This window comes from Protopterus annectens, chromosome 15.part0 (genome assembly GCF_019279795.1).
Source record: "Protopterus annectens isolate FY-2018-M chromosome 15.part0, PAN1.0, whole genome shotgun sequence".
NCBI classification, from domain to species: domain Eukaryota; kingdom Metazoa; phylum Chordata; order Ceratodontiformes; family Protopteridae; genus Protopterus; species Protopterus annectens.
In genome coordinates, this window is record NC_056749.1 from 481730859 (window position 1) to 481746493 (window position 15635).

The 15635-nt window shown below is 39.2% G+C and overlaps 1 protein-coding gene across 1 annotated transcript in view; it reads left to right on the plus strand.

Moving 5' to 3' along the window:
* The window catches only part of RAB39B (RAB39B, member RAS oncogene family), a 262481-nt gene that overhangs the window by 89402 nt on the left and 157444 nt on the right, over nt 1–15635 (plus strand). The gene's annotated exons all lie outside the window — the stretch shown is intronic.

A 15635-nucleotide genomic window follows, 5' to 3' on the forward strand; every position in this document is an offset into this window, starting at 1 on the left:
ACTTCTAATGCATTTTGGCAAATACCTCTAAATCCAAGCTGCAAGGAGTCAACAACATTTATCACTACAGTGGGGAGACTCTATTTCATATAGTTACCGTTTTGGATCTTGTCTGTGCCAGAAATGTTTTGGTGTGGAATGAATACCCAGCTAGGATGCCATGATGGTATTTTGATGGTATTAGATGACATTCCAGCATTTAGGCCTAATAATCAAATGCATGATGAGAGGCTGAAGGCTGTGCTTCAAACTACTAAGAAATCAGGGCTCAAGCTGAATAAAGAGTAACGTTGCCGTAGCAATGCTGAAATTCATTATTCTGGCCAGTGGTGATGGCATCAAACCAATGCAATCAAAGTCAAGGCTATAGCTAAGCAACCTGGCAGTACAAATTTGATGGAACTCTGCCATGGTTAATTTCTTAAGCAAATTTGTGCCAAGGCTGTCAGCTCAACAGTGTTATGCTCTACTGCAGACTTACTGAGAAAGGATGCAGAGCAGACATGGGAGAGTCCCAACAGCAGACAATCAAAAAAACGAAGTCTATGTTAATGTCTGAACCAGTTCTTGTTTACTGTAATGTCACTAAGCCTGTAATATTAGTAGCTATGGACTGACACTGTCTTGATGCAGCTGACTGAGGGCCAAAACAAGCCAAGTGCTTTTTGTTTTAGAATGTTGTAGAAGCAAGAGAAACAATGGTCCAAAACTGTCAGTTTATTATAAAACAACAAACTTTTCGAGTTAACAAACTCTTCTTCGGTATAGTGTTAAAAGAGACAAACTGTAATGCATCAATATATATCACATGCCAGCCAATAAAAACAACACAGTTCTTCACATGATATAAAAGCCTACAACCTTAAAATAAAAGTTAACTAATTCGTATAACAAAGCATCAATATGAAATTAAGTTACATAAGAGTGTTTCTCTTTTAACAGTGGTCTAATTTTGGCTGTTTAGGTGAATTTTTATTTGTGTTTTAGAATGTTACTTCAAATATTGGTATTTACCTTCATAATCTTCTACACAGGAAGGCATTTCACAGTACTTCCAAGAAAGATACCTCTGAATTACAAAGTCTGTTGAAGACAATTAAATGCAAGAACCCCAAAGATAACGCCCGAGTTTAAGTCACTAGAAGTCAACAAAAGTTCACATTCTCATGCATATAAACAAACAAACCAAGTAAATACAATACAATACTTCAAATATTGGTGCCCATATTTGAAGTATTGTATTGTTTTTAGTTGGTTTCTTTGTTTATATGTTTTAGAATGTTGACTGAAACAGAGGCTATATTCCCAGTCTGAAAGTGAATGCTTAGCAAGTGTGCGGATATTTGAGCAATTCCCCTAAATACTTATTTGGATTGACTGTTTAGAAATGCAAAGACTATAAGCCGCTAGTTCCTCTCTTTAACTCATATGACTTGGAAAAAGTGCCACCAAGATGTCAAATACTACTGATGGAATTCAGAAAATATAATGTAAAAGTTGTTCACATGCCAGGAAAGCAAATAGTGAATGATATCCTATCTAGAAACCCAGTGACTGACGTGACTGAATCTAGTAATGAAGAAGATGTGACTGCCTACCTGTAAAGTGTCATGCAGAAACAACCTGTGAGTACAAACAGAATGGATACTCTCAAAGAAAATAGCAAACACGGTACTGACCAAATAATAACGGAGTATGTCACAAACGGATGGTCTAAGAAGTGGACACAGGCGAAGTATATACTCTTTAGGGTCTTTCTAGTAAAAGCACAGTTGTCAGAGCACAAAGGTATTTTTGTGCTGACTTTGCAGAGAGAAGTCCTCAGACAAATTTATGAAGATTATATAGAGCCGATCACGTTCGTTAACTAGTAGCAGATTGCTATTCCAGAAACCCTGAAACAATCCACCTACCCATGATTACTAGTCAACAAGTGGTAGCTAAATACAACACAATGTTCGTAAGGTGTGGGATATGAACTGAACTAATCACTGTCAGAGAAATTCAGTTTGCATCCATGCAACTCCAAAACTTCATTAAAGAGTATGGGTTTGTCCATAACATATCAGGTTCTTACTACCCTCAGTTAAATGGTGTTGCAGAGAGAGAGAGAGAGAAAGAGTCGTACTGACAGCTAAGAAAACTGTGTGTCAGTTTGATCCATATATTGCCATAATGTTTTACAGACCATCTCCACACAGTGCAGCTGGTATAACTCCAGTGCAACTAATGTTGGGCAGACAGAAATGAATGTACGTTCATACTCTTTAATCAAAATTACAGGCAAAGCTATTCTGTATAAAACCATGAAGCAAAATGACCAAAGGACCAAGTCCCCAGATATGTACTGCTAAGGCAAAAAATATTCCACCCATCATCTACCTGCTTTGAAACAAATCCAAGCAGTTTGCCTCAAGCTGGAAGGGAAGAAAGATGGCCGGCATGACAGTGGAAAAGTCCACTGAACTGAGATCATATGTGATCCAAACAGATAATGGTGCTGCAGTAAGGAGGACAGGACACCTATCCAGGCCATACCTGAAATTTTAGAACTGGAGAGACCATGCCTATACCAAGGGGAGAGATGTTTGAACCAAGATGACTGAGGTGTTTACTGAGGGTACAACTGCTATATCCAAAACAGTAGTTGCCACTGTCCAAATAACTAAAAGACAGGAGACTCCAAATCAGAGCTGAGGGAACTGAGTCACAGGACTAGACATGACAGACCAGAAAAAGACACATTGACAAATGACCAAACCAGTCATGATGCATCTGAAAGAGGTTCTCCAATAACTACCAGGACTAGACATAAGGCACTAGATAGAGATGTGAAACAGGACAGACTTGTCTAGGGAGGGTCAGACTGTCATGTTTACAGTCCAGAAAATTTTGTTTTATGGGTTCCCAGTCTATCCAAACTAGCTCAAGTAAATGTTTGATAAGACTTTCAGTGAAATACCAATATCACCTGTCAGTTCAGAAGCAGATAAGTATCAAATGACTGTCCTTTGAAAAATAATAAAGTCAAACAAGAAATCCATTAAGGACAAAAAATGTGTAGATGCTATTACTTACAAACAGCACTATGTTTTGCTGTCAAAATCAAAGATGAAGGCAGCAAATGTAAAATTTATGAAGATATATTACTTGTAATAATGATGTGCTTTTGCTATCAATATTAAGTATGAAGTCAACAAGTATAAAACATATCACTGACCAATACATCCTAAAGTTATACTTTGGGAACAAATTGTAAAAAAGATTGGATGAATTAAATCCATGTTTTCATTTACAGTCACGCAGACGTTTACGTAGAACTTGTACAAACATTCTTGCCTTTAACATTCCAGAAATCAGACAAGGTCTTTGGGTTTAAACATTAATTTACTTCTTCCGCAATGAAAGGCCAGAGGGAAGAATATTAAAATATTTAAGTCTCCAGGATATTAGTCTCTGTTAATAAATATCTTCCATTGGATCTATTTTACACCCCATATAATGCATCTTTTGAACCAGTTTAGAATCCCATAAATTGGCATATCTTTGATTCATTGGCCTCATGGTTACAGTGATTTTGGTAAAAAAAAAGTATCAGTTCATTTTTAAATAACAATGTGAGTGAAACAAAGGATCAGACTCATTCTTTGGCTTTGGCATGCCTCTGTAAACAACAATAAATGATCAATAAAACAAATATTACAACAGTAAGGCTTGTATTAAACAGCTGAACCAAAGAAAAACACACTCCCCTTAAAGGACCTGTGGAGCTGTTTTCTGCATTTTATGTATTCGAAGACCTTCACACTGCTTTTTTTTAAATACTAAGGATGCCTAAGCAAATGATGTATGGGAAGCAGGAGTGTATAAGATTATTGATTTATTTTGGCATGTTTTGTGAGTAAATAATTTAACAATACTTAGGGGTTCCACCTGTGTCTCTGTTGGACATGGGCAATAGATGCTGATCATGGAAAAACGGGCGGAACTTGTCTAGGCTTGTAAAAGGTAATTAGCCTAGTAACTTCCTATGATCGTATGTTGTGCTGTTCTAATTATGTTATCATTCCAAAATATTCTGAAAAAAATCATTTAATGTTCATATGCAGACTGTGAAGTTTATTCTATGATAACTATCTGTATAGCATTTAGGTCAACTGTTTTATGTTCTCAGTGGTGGCTTATAAAACTTAAAGCAAGTAATATTCAGATTTCTTTTAGGGATACTGTAGGCTCACTAATTGTGAGAATTCTTTCTTTATATTTAGATATTTTTTTTATTCTTATGATTCATACTACGTTTGGTAGTTCATAGTTGTTTACTAGGCTAATGACCACAAGGGCCTTTTTAAGGCTAGCCATGCATCCCAAATCTCTGATGAGTTCTGATACCCTTGATAAGTGTAAGCATGGGCCTGGAAGGTGAACCATTTACATGCTACCTCTATTAGAGACATAGGTGCCAAACCAGGGATGAATTTCTGGTTTCCCATTCAACTGTCCAAATTGCACTTGAATTGGGTTAGGGAGGACATCTACTTCACATGGATGAGGAGCCTGTTCTATAGATGGGGTAGTCTCTGGGATACATACCAGTCTCTCTCCAGCAGGTCCTACTTATGTCACAGGCAAGGTAAGTCTTTAGAACAGGTAATTCTGATGCTGTTTGTTTTGTGGATATGCAGGAGGTCCATCAGAGTGGGGTCTGAGAATGCCTTGTATGCCAGGCATAGATTTCCCTTCAAAAGCCTGTATTCTTTTAGTGAGCAACCCCTGTGGATGTTCCAATTTTTGGATATGCCTGATTGGGTACATACCAAAGGGGGCACTGTACTGAATGATAGGTCTGATGAATGCCGAATACAGTGACTTCCACGGACTTAGATGCCATAACTTTGTTTATAAGTTGCGCAACATAGAATGATTTCCTCACCACTATAGACACGTGATGATCAAAGGGCAGATTACTATCTAATTCAACAGAAAGACAGCAACCAAAGAAAAATCCACACTAGAGTTATTGGATGAAGCACTTTTTATTCGATTAGTAATCATAACTTCCTCAAATAAAACAACCATAAAACCATCCCTTTATAAACATTTTTTTAAAAACGCTCATGTGATCCAAATTAACATATTTGACAACTTCTTCTAAGTACCTGACTACTGGGTCAATTCTGTGGGGTGTGTTGTCAATATGATTGGTACCAGGGATGGATGACTTCCCAAAGGATACTATTATACATTTCTTGGCATTTAGTTTTAGTCCATGGCTCTGACACCAGTTTGTCTGTGTCAGCTCCTCCTGGAGAACATTTGTGTCAGTGTGAGATTCAATGACAGCTCCTAATTTGCAATCATCTACAAATTTAGTCAGCCAAAGACCACCAACATTGGCCTTGACTACTGTGAAGTAAATGCCAAAAAGGAGCGGTCCAAGGACTGATCCCTGAAGGACTCCACTTGTGACTGGCCTCTTTGTAGAGGTGAACTCCCTAATTCTAACTTCCTGGGTCCTGTCTGTGAGCCAGTTGGCTATCCGCTGGATGACATATGGGTTTGTACCTAACCTTTTGAGTTTGTCAGCAATACCCGAGTGGGGCATTGTGTGAAATGCCTTAGCCAGGTCAAGGTAGGTAGTGTGAATGACTTTTCCCTCATCCATTGCTTTGGTGACCTTCTCGAAGAAGTCCACCAGGTTGCTTGAGTAGGCATGATCTGCCCTTGACGAAACCAAACTGGGTTGGGTCCAGTGTGTGGAGGTTTACTATAACTCTGTTGATCATCTCAATGATAATTCTTTCCATGGCTTTACATATATTACTAGTGAGACTTACGGGTCTGTAGTTTCCAGGGTCTGTAGATGGCCCAACTTTGTGCAGAGGGATGATTTTTGCCTTTCTCCATTCATGAGGCACAAAGCCTGTTTTGAGGCTACAGTTAAATAGTAATTCCAGAGGCCCTGATAGGTCATGTTTCATGCTATTTAAAATGCATCCTGAGATATTGTCTGGGCCCATTGATGCACTGTTCTTGGTCTTAGAGAGTGCATTAAGGACCTGTTCTCTAGTGATAGTAGGGGGAGTTATATTTGATGATATTTCCTGAGGGAAGGTTGAGGGGGATAGAGGGGTAAAGTTGGAGCTGAATTTATCAGCCAGGTTTGCTATATCTTCTGGATCTGCACAGAACCGTGTATTGCCTTTGAGGTTGCGGACATAGCTAATGAATGCTTTGTTTTTGTACTTGGTCTGGGAGGCCAAACTTACCTTAAATTTGGCTTTGGTAGACTTTATTTGTCCTCTGAGATGTTTGTTTAGTTTGATGAGAGTGCTTTTATTCTGCTAAGTGCTGCACCTCCTAATTTTTGTCATGATTTTCTTCCTCCTGTTATACAGCCAATTGATTTTGTGATTTCACCAGGGTGGCTGTTTTTTGAGTTCATAGGTTGGTACTGGGCTATCTGCCCGAAGGCATATATTAGCCCAGCCACGTTGTGTGGTATTCACCACCCCTTTAGTAGTTCCCTAGACCCTTGTACTAGCAGCTAGTACCCTTGGCCCCTATCTAGTAGTGCTGTTGGTGTGATCCCCGGTGTGAACTTTCTGTTACCCATCCACTCATCAAGGTTCCTCTTGAAGAGTGATAGTGAGGGGCTCTGTCTTATGTAGATCGGGACCCTGTTCCATAGCAAGGGAAGTCTCTGCGAGGGGAATCTATCCCTCCAGCATGTTCTATTCATTGTTGTGTTGAGGTTTATATCCCTAGAGCATGTAGCTCGAGTAGATTTGGTTTTGCTAAGATGGAGCATGTTCAACAATTCTGGGTTGGACATGGCTCTGTAAGTTAGACAGAGATCGCCTCTGAGAAAGTGGTATGCAACAGAGAACGGTCTTAGCTTTTTCAAACGTGCTGCATAAGGCAACTGTTTGAGGCCAGTAATCCTCTTTAGGTTAGGTACCTCTGTGGTCTCTCCAGCTGCTGGAGATGTCTAGCCAGGTACATTCCAATTAGTGCATTGTACTCAATAATGGGTCTGATGAGGGAAGAGTAGAGGGGCACCATTACATCCTTAGATCTTGATGCGAACCCTTTCTTGATCAGATGGGTCACATAGAAGGATTTTCTAACCACTTTGGCAACATGGTTATCAAAGGAAAGCTGACTATCTACTTGGGTCCCTAGATCCCTTATTTCTTCTTCAGATTTCAGGGGATTACCTCCTATGTTGTAGTTTGTGGGTACTCTGTTTTTTCCAAAGGGGATTACTACGCATTTTTTGCATTTAGCTTGAGACCATGGCTTTGACACCATGCACCAGTCTCATTTAGGCCCTTCTGGAGGATCTCCATGTCGGCCGGAGACTCTAATATAGCACCCAGTTTGCAGTCGTACGCAAACTTACTCAGCCATAGCCCTTCTGTGCTTGCCTGTACTTCTGAGAAGTACATGCCAAACAGGAGGGGCCCCGGGACAGAGCCCTGAGGCACACCACTCGTTACTGGTCTGGATTCGGACATAGATCCTGCTACTCTTACTTTATGGGATCTGTCTGAGAGCCAGTTTGCGATCCATCTTGTGATGTAAGGGTTTATGCCCAGGCTGGTGAGCTTATCAATAACACCTGAATGGGGAATGGTGTCAAATGCTTTAGCAGGGTCAAGGTAAGCCATGTGTACCTCCTTTCCCTTATCTATAGCCTGAGTAACTGTCTCAAAGAAATCCACCAGGTTCAGGAGGCATGATCTGCCCTTGATGAAGCCGAACTGTGTGGGGTCCAGTGACTGGAGGTTCCCAATCTCTCCATTTATGAGTTCCATAATGATTCGCTCCATAGCCTTACAGATCAGACAGGTCAGGCTTATTGGTCAGTAGTTCCCAGGGTCAGTTGTGGCCCCACCCTTGTGTAGTGGGACCACCGTTGCCATGCGCCATTCTATGGGCACATATCCTGTGGAGAGGCTGAGACTGAACAGGGTATTAAGATGCAGGGTTAATTCCTTTTGGAGCTCGTGTATGACACAGCCTGGGACACCGTCTGGTCCCATGGAGGCAGTGTGTTTAGCTTTAGATCGAGCCTTGTTAACCAACGTATCAGTAATAATTGGACTTACACAATCCCCTGGAATAGTAATAGGCCCTGTAGGTGGTGGTGGGGGGGGGGGGATTTGCACTGAACCTGTCAGCCAAGATGTTGGCAATGTCAGAAGGGTCAGTGTATTTTGTTCCATTTTGTACTAACTCAGAACAGACCTGAGCGTTGCCATTTAGGTTTTTCATGTAGCCATAGAAGGCCTTATGGTTATCCTTGGCATCCATGGCAACTTTCTTTTCAAAATTAGCTTTAGTTTAGTTTTAGTTTTAGTTTGAGTTAGTTCTGTACTTCTTCCTAGTGAGTACAGCTGCCTCTATGCAGCTATTAACATGCTTGTACAGTGTTTCTATGAACAGTTCTGCATAGGCAGAAGTGTTATCAGGGTTTATGGGGGCTTGAAATTTTGCCAGGTTCTCAATAGCAGGAGGTTAGCCTTAGAATAGTACCTGAATATTCCAGGTTTTATTTTTACTTCAGAGGAGACCATTTTGTGGTCTCACCTTACCAGGAAAGGCATTACAGTATGGGATGTGCAACAGTCTCCCATATTAGTCAGGACCAGATCCAGTATGATTGCACCCCTGGTTGGTGTATTTGAAAAGTCTTTGTAGGTAATACTTGCTTCAGGTTTAGTTTCACAGTGTCTGGATTCATGACATTACATGTTTCACTTTATCAAATGACATCTGTCATAGACCTAAATCATGGGCTTCCAGGGAAGTCAGATATGATATAGTCTGAAAGACCTAATAAGACAGTTGATGTACCATATATACTAATATAGTAAAGGGAAAAGAAAATAATTAGGAAACAATAAACATGATGTTTTTCTGTTATATTTAATTTAATTACATTTATAAGTACCAGAAATAAATGAAACAGAAACATGCAGTCATTTATGTTAACTTTATTCTAGAACTGGTGCATCAGATGTAGTCTTATGATTAAGTGTCATAAAGCAGTACAGTAAATGAATGGACATATTGTAGATGCTAGCATTCTATGGGCACATATCCTGTGGAGAGGCTGAGACTGAACAGGGTATTAAGATGCAGGGTTAATTCCTTTTGGAGCTCGTGTATGACACAGCCTGGGACACCATCTGGTCCCATGGAGGCAGTGTTTTTAGCTTTAGATCGAGCCTTGTTAACCAACGTATCAGTAATAATTGGACTTACACAATCCCCTGGAATAGTAATAGGCCCTGTAGGTGGTGGGGGGGGGGGGATTTGCACTGAACCTGTCAGCCAAGATGTTGGCAATGTCAGAAGGGTCAGTGTATTTTGTTCCATTTTGTACTAACTCAGAACAGACCTGAGCGTTGCCATTTAGGTTTTTGATGTAGCCATAGAAGGCCTTATGGTTATCCTTGGCATCCTTGGCAACTTTCTTTTCAAAATTAGCTTTAGTTCAGTTTTAGTTTTAGTTTGAGTTAGTTCTGTACTTCTTCCTAGTGAGTACAGCTGCCTCTATGCAGCTATTAACATGCTTGTACAGTGTTTCTATGAACAGTTCTGCATAGGCAGAAGTGTTGTCAGGGTTTATGGGGGCTTGAAATGTTGCCAGGTTCTCAATAGCAGGAGGTTAGCCTTAGAATAGTTCCTGAATATTCCAGGTTTTACCAGGGAAGGCATTACAGTATGGGATGTGCAACAGTCTCCCATATTAGTCAGGACCAGATCCAGTATGGTTGCACCCCTGGTTGGTGTATTTGAAAAGTCTTTGTAGGTAATACTTGCTTCAGGTTTAGTTTCACAGTGTCTGGATTCATGACATTACATGTTTCACTTTGTCAAATGACATCTGTCATAGACCTAAATCATGGGCTTCCAGGGAAGTCAGATATGATATAGTCTGAAAGACCTAATAAGACAGTTGATGTACCATATATACTAATATAGTAAAGGGAAAAGAAAATAATTAGGAAACAATAAACATGATGTTTTTCTGTTATATTTAATTTAATTACATTTATAAGTACCAGAAATAAATGAAACAGAAACATGCAGTCATTTATGTTAACTTTATTCCAGAACTGGTGCATCAGATGTAGTCTTATGATTAAGTGTCATAAAGCAGTACAGTAAATGAATGGACATATGGTAGATGCTAGCAAGATATCAAACCATTAGCCTGGCTTATTTCCCATTCATTTTAATTCAAAATCTTTATCAGGAAAGTTTTTTATTTTCATTATGCACAATTATGTCAGATTAAAATGAATGAAAGGAATAAAACCTACTGCAATAGTGATGTTTTCCCCTGTGGTGCCTTTCTCAGGAAATAATATGCCTTTGTATTTAATGCTTTGCAACATAGTCTAGTGATAGAATGTAGAAACATGCTTTGCACTTGTCTCTAAGCTGCACTCCGGTGGTTGCTTTCATTTTTATTTATAATGATGCAGAAGAACTGTAGTTAAAAAAACAATGAAAAGTTTCTGCTAGATTGTAGTTAAAATATCTATGGTGAAACAGTTAAAAGAATCACGCGTAAAGATTTAAAAAAAACTTTGACTATAGAAGCAATATAATCATGCAAAAATAATTGTGTGTTAGTCTGTATTTAAAGTGTTGGATAAAAGAGTAGGGGAATGTAAACTGTACAAAGAGATCTTTTAAAAAGAGACAGCAATATTGCGACATATATCCCAACCATCCCCTTCAAACTCCTTATTCAGTAAGAACATGTGCTGTTCCATCTGTGGTTGCAGCTACCACAGTCCCTTTTACACACTTCACTGACTTGCACAGTTCTACAGTGAGAAATCAGCACAATTTCTTAGATCACAACTACTCAATCCCAACAGAATGAACTTTGTCTGTTGCATTCAGTATAGTGGAACAGCTTGTAGTAAGTCTTTGTGTGTGTGCGTGTGCGTGTGTGTGTGTGTGTGTGTGTGTGTGTGTGTGTGTGTGTGTGTGTGTGTGTGTGTGTGTGTGTGTGTGTGTGTGTGTGTTTTGAGGGGGCACCCACAAACTCACAAACCTACATATCCCAGCTCTACAGTTGTAGATGACCTTTTGAAAGGTTACAACTTTTATTAGAAACTGATACATGTAGTGAAGTGTCTCTTTTGTTGTGTCTTTCGGCTTTTCCCAGTTAGGGGTCACCACAGCGAAACTCCGGTCCGCTAATGATTGACAGTAGATTTTTACATGCCGAGTTGCCAGCCCTGATGCACAACCTTCAACTAAGGTACGCCCATTCATGCATGTCTCCACACAGAAGACGCTCTGGCTGAGAATCGAACAGGCAAGTCTTACTGTGAGACGACAACGCTACCGCAGCATATAGTGAAATGTCTCTAAACAAATTAAATGGGGCATATAGAAAGATTCACGCACAGTTAACTGATATATTCTTAGAAAGAAGAGTTGACATCGATCTGTATAACTATCTGAACATCATTACCCCACGAATACCAGTATTTTTTGGGATTCCAAAAATACATAAGAGTATTCAAAATCCTCCTATGAGACCTCTAGTTGATGGAAGAGGTTCCATTACTTCTTCTGTTCTTGGATTATGAGTTAAAGAAAATAATAGTGTAAGAAATTCATATATGTAAAGATTCGTAGAACAGATAAATAAAACATCTTATCACGTCAGTGACATTTTCATCACCGTAGATGTAACTGACCTTTACACAGTCATCCCACAACAAACTGGGATAGAATGGGTAAACAAAATGCTTGTAGAATACAAGGTGCCACACAGTACATTAACCCTTATTTTAAAATTGTTAGAGCTGTTTTTAACTAATAATTATGTCTCTTTTAACCATAAGTATTACCAGCAAGAGAAAGGAATAGCCATGGGCTCACCGTGTGGTGGAGCCTATGCAAACCTAGTTATGGCATACTGGGAAAGACACTTTGTCTTCCAGACAAGGTTTAATAACTATATTAAACTATACCAAAGGTTTCAAGATGACATTTGTAATATTTGGAAAGGAATGCAGGCTGAGTTATGTGAATTTTTGTCTTAAATTAATGAAACTACTAGCTTCTTAAAGTTTACATGGCAATATGATTCAGTTAGCATAGTTTATTTGGATGCGAATTTGATGAAAAATGATGAAGGTGGCAGATATTGTCTAAAATTCATAGAAAAGCTACATATTCTAACACTTTTCTTCATTACACAAGCTCCCACCCATTTCATCAAAAAAGTCTGTTATGAAAGGCCGATTGGTCAGGGCTACTCGCATGGTTACAACACATGAAGTGTTTTTGAAAGAATGTCATTTTCTATGTGGTATGTTCCTGAAAAGAGGTTACCTGGTAAAATTAGTGGAAGAACTAAGTATGGAAGTCATTACTAAGAGACTAAATGGTTATTTTCAACCTATTTTAAGCACCATTCCACTTACATCAGCCAATGGAGGGTATCAAGGAACATTAAGTACCACAGAATGTAGTACCATGGTAGAACTATGCAATGACACTGCACAACAACCTCCAGACTTTCAAAAAGCCTTAACTGTAACTTTTAGCCAGGGCGTTAAGTTTTTAACTTCTATTTTTGAAAAAAAACTGGCCAGTTCTATTAGAGGATACTAACATCAGGAAGCACTTAGGGGTTAAACCAGCTATTGTATATAGAAGAGGTAATAATTTTAAGGATTTATTCAAGAACAGACACGTTTCCTCACATGTAAATAAACAAGGAACATTTAGATGCGGACCTTGTTCATTGTGTCATATGGTAAAAGTAACTGTTAATATAACTATTAAAAACATTAGACATCAGATAAAAGGGAAATATTCTTGTAATTCCAGATCAGTGGTTTATTTGGCCATGTGCAATTCATGCTCTGGTTTCTACATAGGAAAAACTGAGCATAAGCTAAGTCAAAGAATCTATGAGCATGACTACGCTATTAGGAAAAACAATCTGAATAATGCATTGGCCAAACACATTTCTGACAATGTGAACCATAAATTTTCCTTTGTAGTAATTGATCAAGTCATTATTGATGAAAAGAAGCCTTGGGGTTTACAGTTAGAAATAAATGAGCTAAAATGGCAAATCTGCTTTCAAGCGGACAGTTGGCCTGGCATCATTGATTGCACTTCTATCTCGGCCATATTGAAACTAAAAGCACTTGAAAGAAAAAGGGTTTTAAAACAACAGAAATAAGGTTTGACAACTGGCAACATTTTACATATTTATATACATTTAAATATATATACATATATACTCTTTTTGAATATTAGTTGTTTTAAATTGTTTTTAATGTAGCGTTGACAGTTTTTGGTTTATGTGAGGCAACAGTTTTATGTTCAGCTGTATATCTTGATGACTGACACTGTTGTTAACCAATAGAAGTAAATGTTATGGTATTGTAAGGTGAATGCATATAGAATAGATTGACTGATGAAGTTTGAAACTTGTTCAAACGAAAGCACTAACCATTTTTTTGTTACTGGAATCATTAAATACTTTGTGTTTTTATATTTCTCAATCTGTGGTTCCTTTCATTTCACCATTTGAACAGTGTTCCAGAGGTGCTTGGACTTCAGCCTTGTGTGTTTCTGAAGTATCACTTGTGACATAGACAAATTTACATTTATACAGCAACAGTGATACTGTAGAATTCAGACATATCCCCCACATATGAGCACCCTATACATGAACTGGCTGAAACCCAAGCCTCACATATGTTTGCTGACATCCTGTAACTGTCAGCCCTACCCATTCTACACAGGAGTCCCTAATAAAGATGACATCTGTGAGTTGTACTACATCTGATGTGTGCACACTCCCCACAGCTGAGTGTTATGTGGTCTAAGGTGTATCATGACTCCAGGTCTGTTCCTGACTTGGATGCAGCACTTGAATTAATGAGTGAATGTGCAGGTCAGTGATCCAAGCACAGACAGCTCCTACCCACACCATCATAGAGATAGTTGGTGTGCTACATGGCTTGCTGGTTGACACACAACACTTGCATAGCCTGCACTGTGACATGGAATATACAGACAGGGATCTGACAACAATGCACAGGTCACTGGTGGCTAACACAGCATCCATTGGTGTGTCGATAAGGAAGATGATTACTTCCTCTGGTCTGCCTCTGTTGGCCCTGCTGTTCTTGGCCAAGGAAAAGATCCAAATGCAAAGTAGCAAGTCCCAGCCCAGGCATACCCAGATGACACAAGAGTATTCCTGACACAGCATCTTTGTCAACGCTAACCACAGTGGTCACCACACCTGGCCATGGTCAGTCTCATGTACATGGTCACTGATGCTGCTTAGGCTGTGTCCCTTGGAAGCCTCAACAGGCTGCATTCTAAATCAACAGTTCTGCACCATCAGTATCCCTTGTGGTAGGCAGAGTTTCAAACCTACTTCAGTCGTGGTCACCATACATCTACTGTCTCTTGATGCGAGTCACCTGTCATAGGTTCATAGGTTAATTAATGACCACAAGGGCCTTTTTAAGCCTAGCCATGCATCCCAAATCTCTGACAAGTTCTGATATCCTTGATAAGTGTAAGCAGGGGCATGGGAGATGAGCATTTACAGGTTTCCTGTGTCCATCAGGGACATAGGGGCCAAACCAGGGATGAATTTCCGGTTCCCCATCCAGTCGTCCAAGTTACACTTGAATTGAGTTAGGGAGGAACTCTGCTTTACATGGATGGGGAGCCTGTTCCAGGTCCTATTTATATCACAGGCAAGGTTTAAGTCTTTAGAATGGGTAATTCTGTTGCTGTTAGTTTTGTAGATATGCAGGTGGTCCATCAGAGTGGGGTCTGACAATGCCCTGTATGCCAGGCATAGATCTCCCCTCAAAAGCCTGTAGGAGGCACTGCATTACCACACCAGATGCATCAGTTAAGCTGAAGCATCCCTTTAGTTGGCCAGTACCATGTTCCATCACATTCCTTGAAGGCAAGATGGCAGGTGAGCAAGAGTGACTTCTCCCAATACTGTTCTTTAGTTTTATATGTGATACATACCTCTCAACTGTCCAGAATTTTGCAGAATGCCCAGATTTTTGGCTTATATTTTTTCATTTGTTCCTCATAAAAGTTGTAGTTTTTCTGACAAATCACTGGAATAATCTGAGGCCTGAAATCATTAAATTATGACAAGCATTTCAGTTGCAGACTTCAAATCCTTCAGAAAATGTATGTTAAAACAAACATGTTGCTCTAGCAACTTTCTAAGTATACAAGAGCAATATTTAAAATATGTCCCTATTTTTGAGCCTTTGTCCAGATTTCTTACACTATAAAGCTGTGCAGCATGACGTGCTAATAATTTTTTTTTTACCAGATCTGTAACAACACTAAATAAAATTCTGGTTAAATCATATATTTTTACAATTCTGTCAATGCTAAAGCCAATACTCATACTGAAACTTGCTGGAGGATGTTTGATCAGTTAGCCAGCTGCTGTTTCTTGTCTGAACAGCTGTTGTATTTAGAAGATTTGTAATTAATACTTGGTTAAACATTTTACTATAACATCTATACTGTGCTACTGAAGTGGAAACTGTGGTTGGATGCTGTAATATCTGATAAGC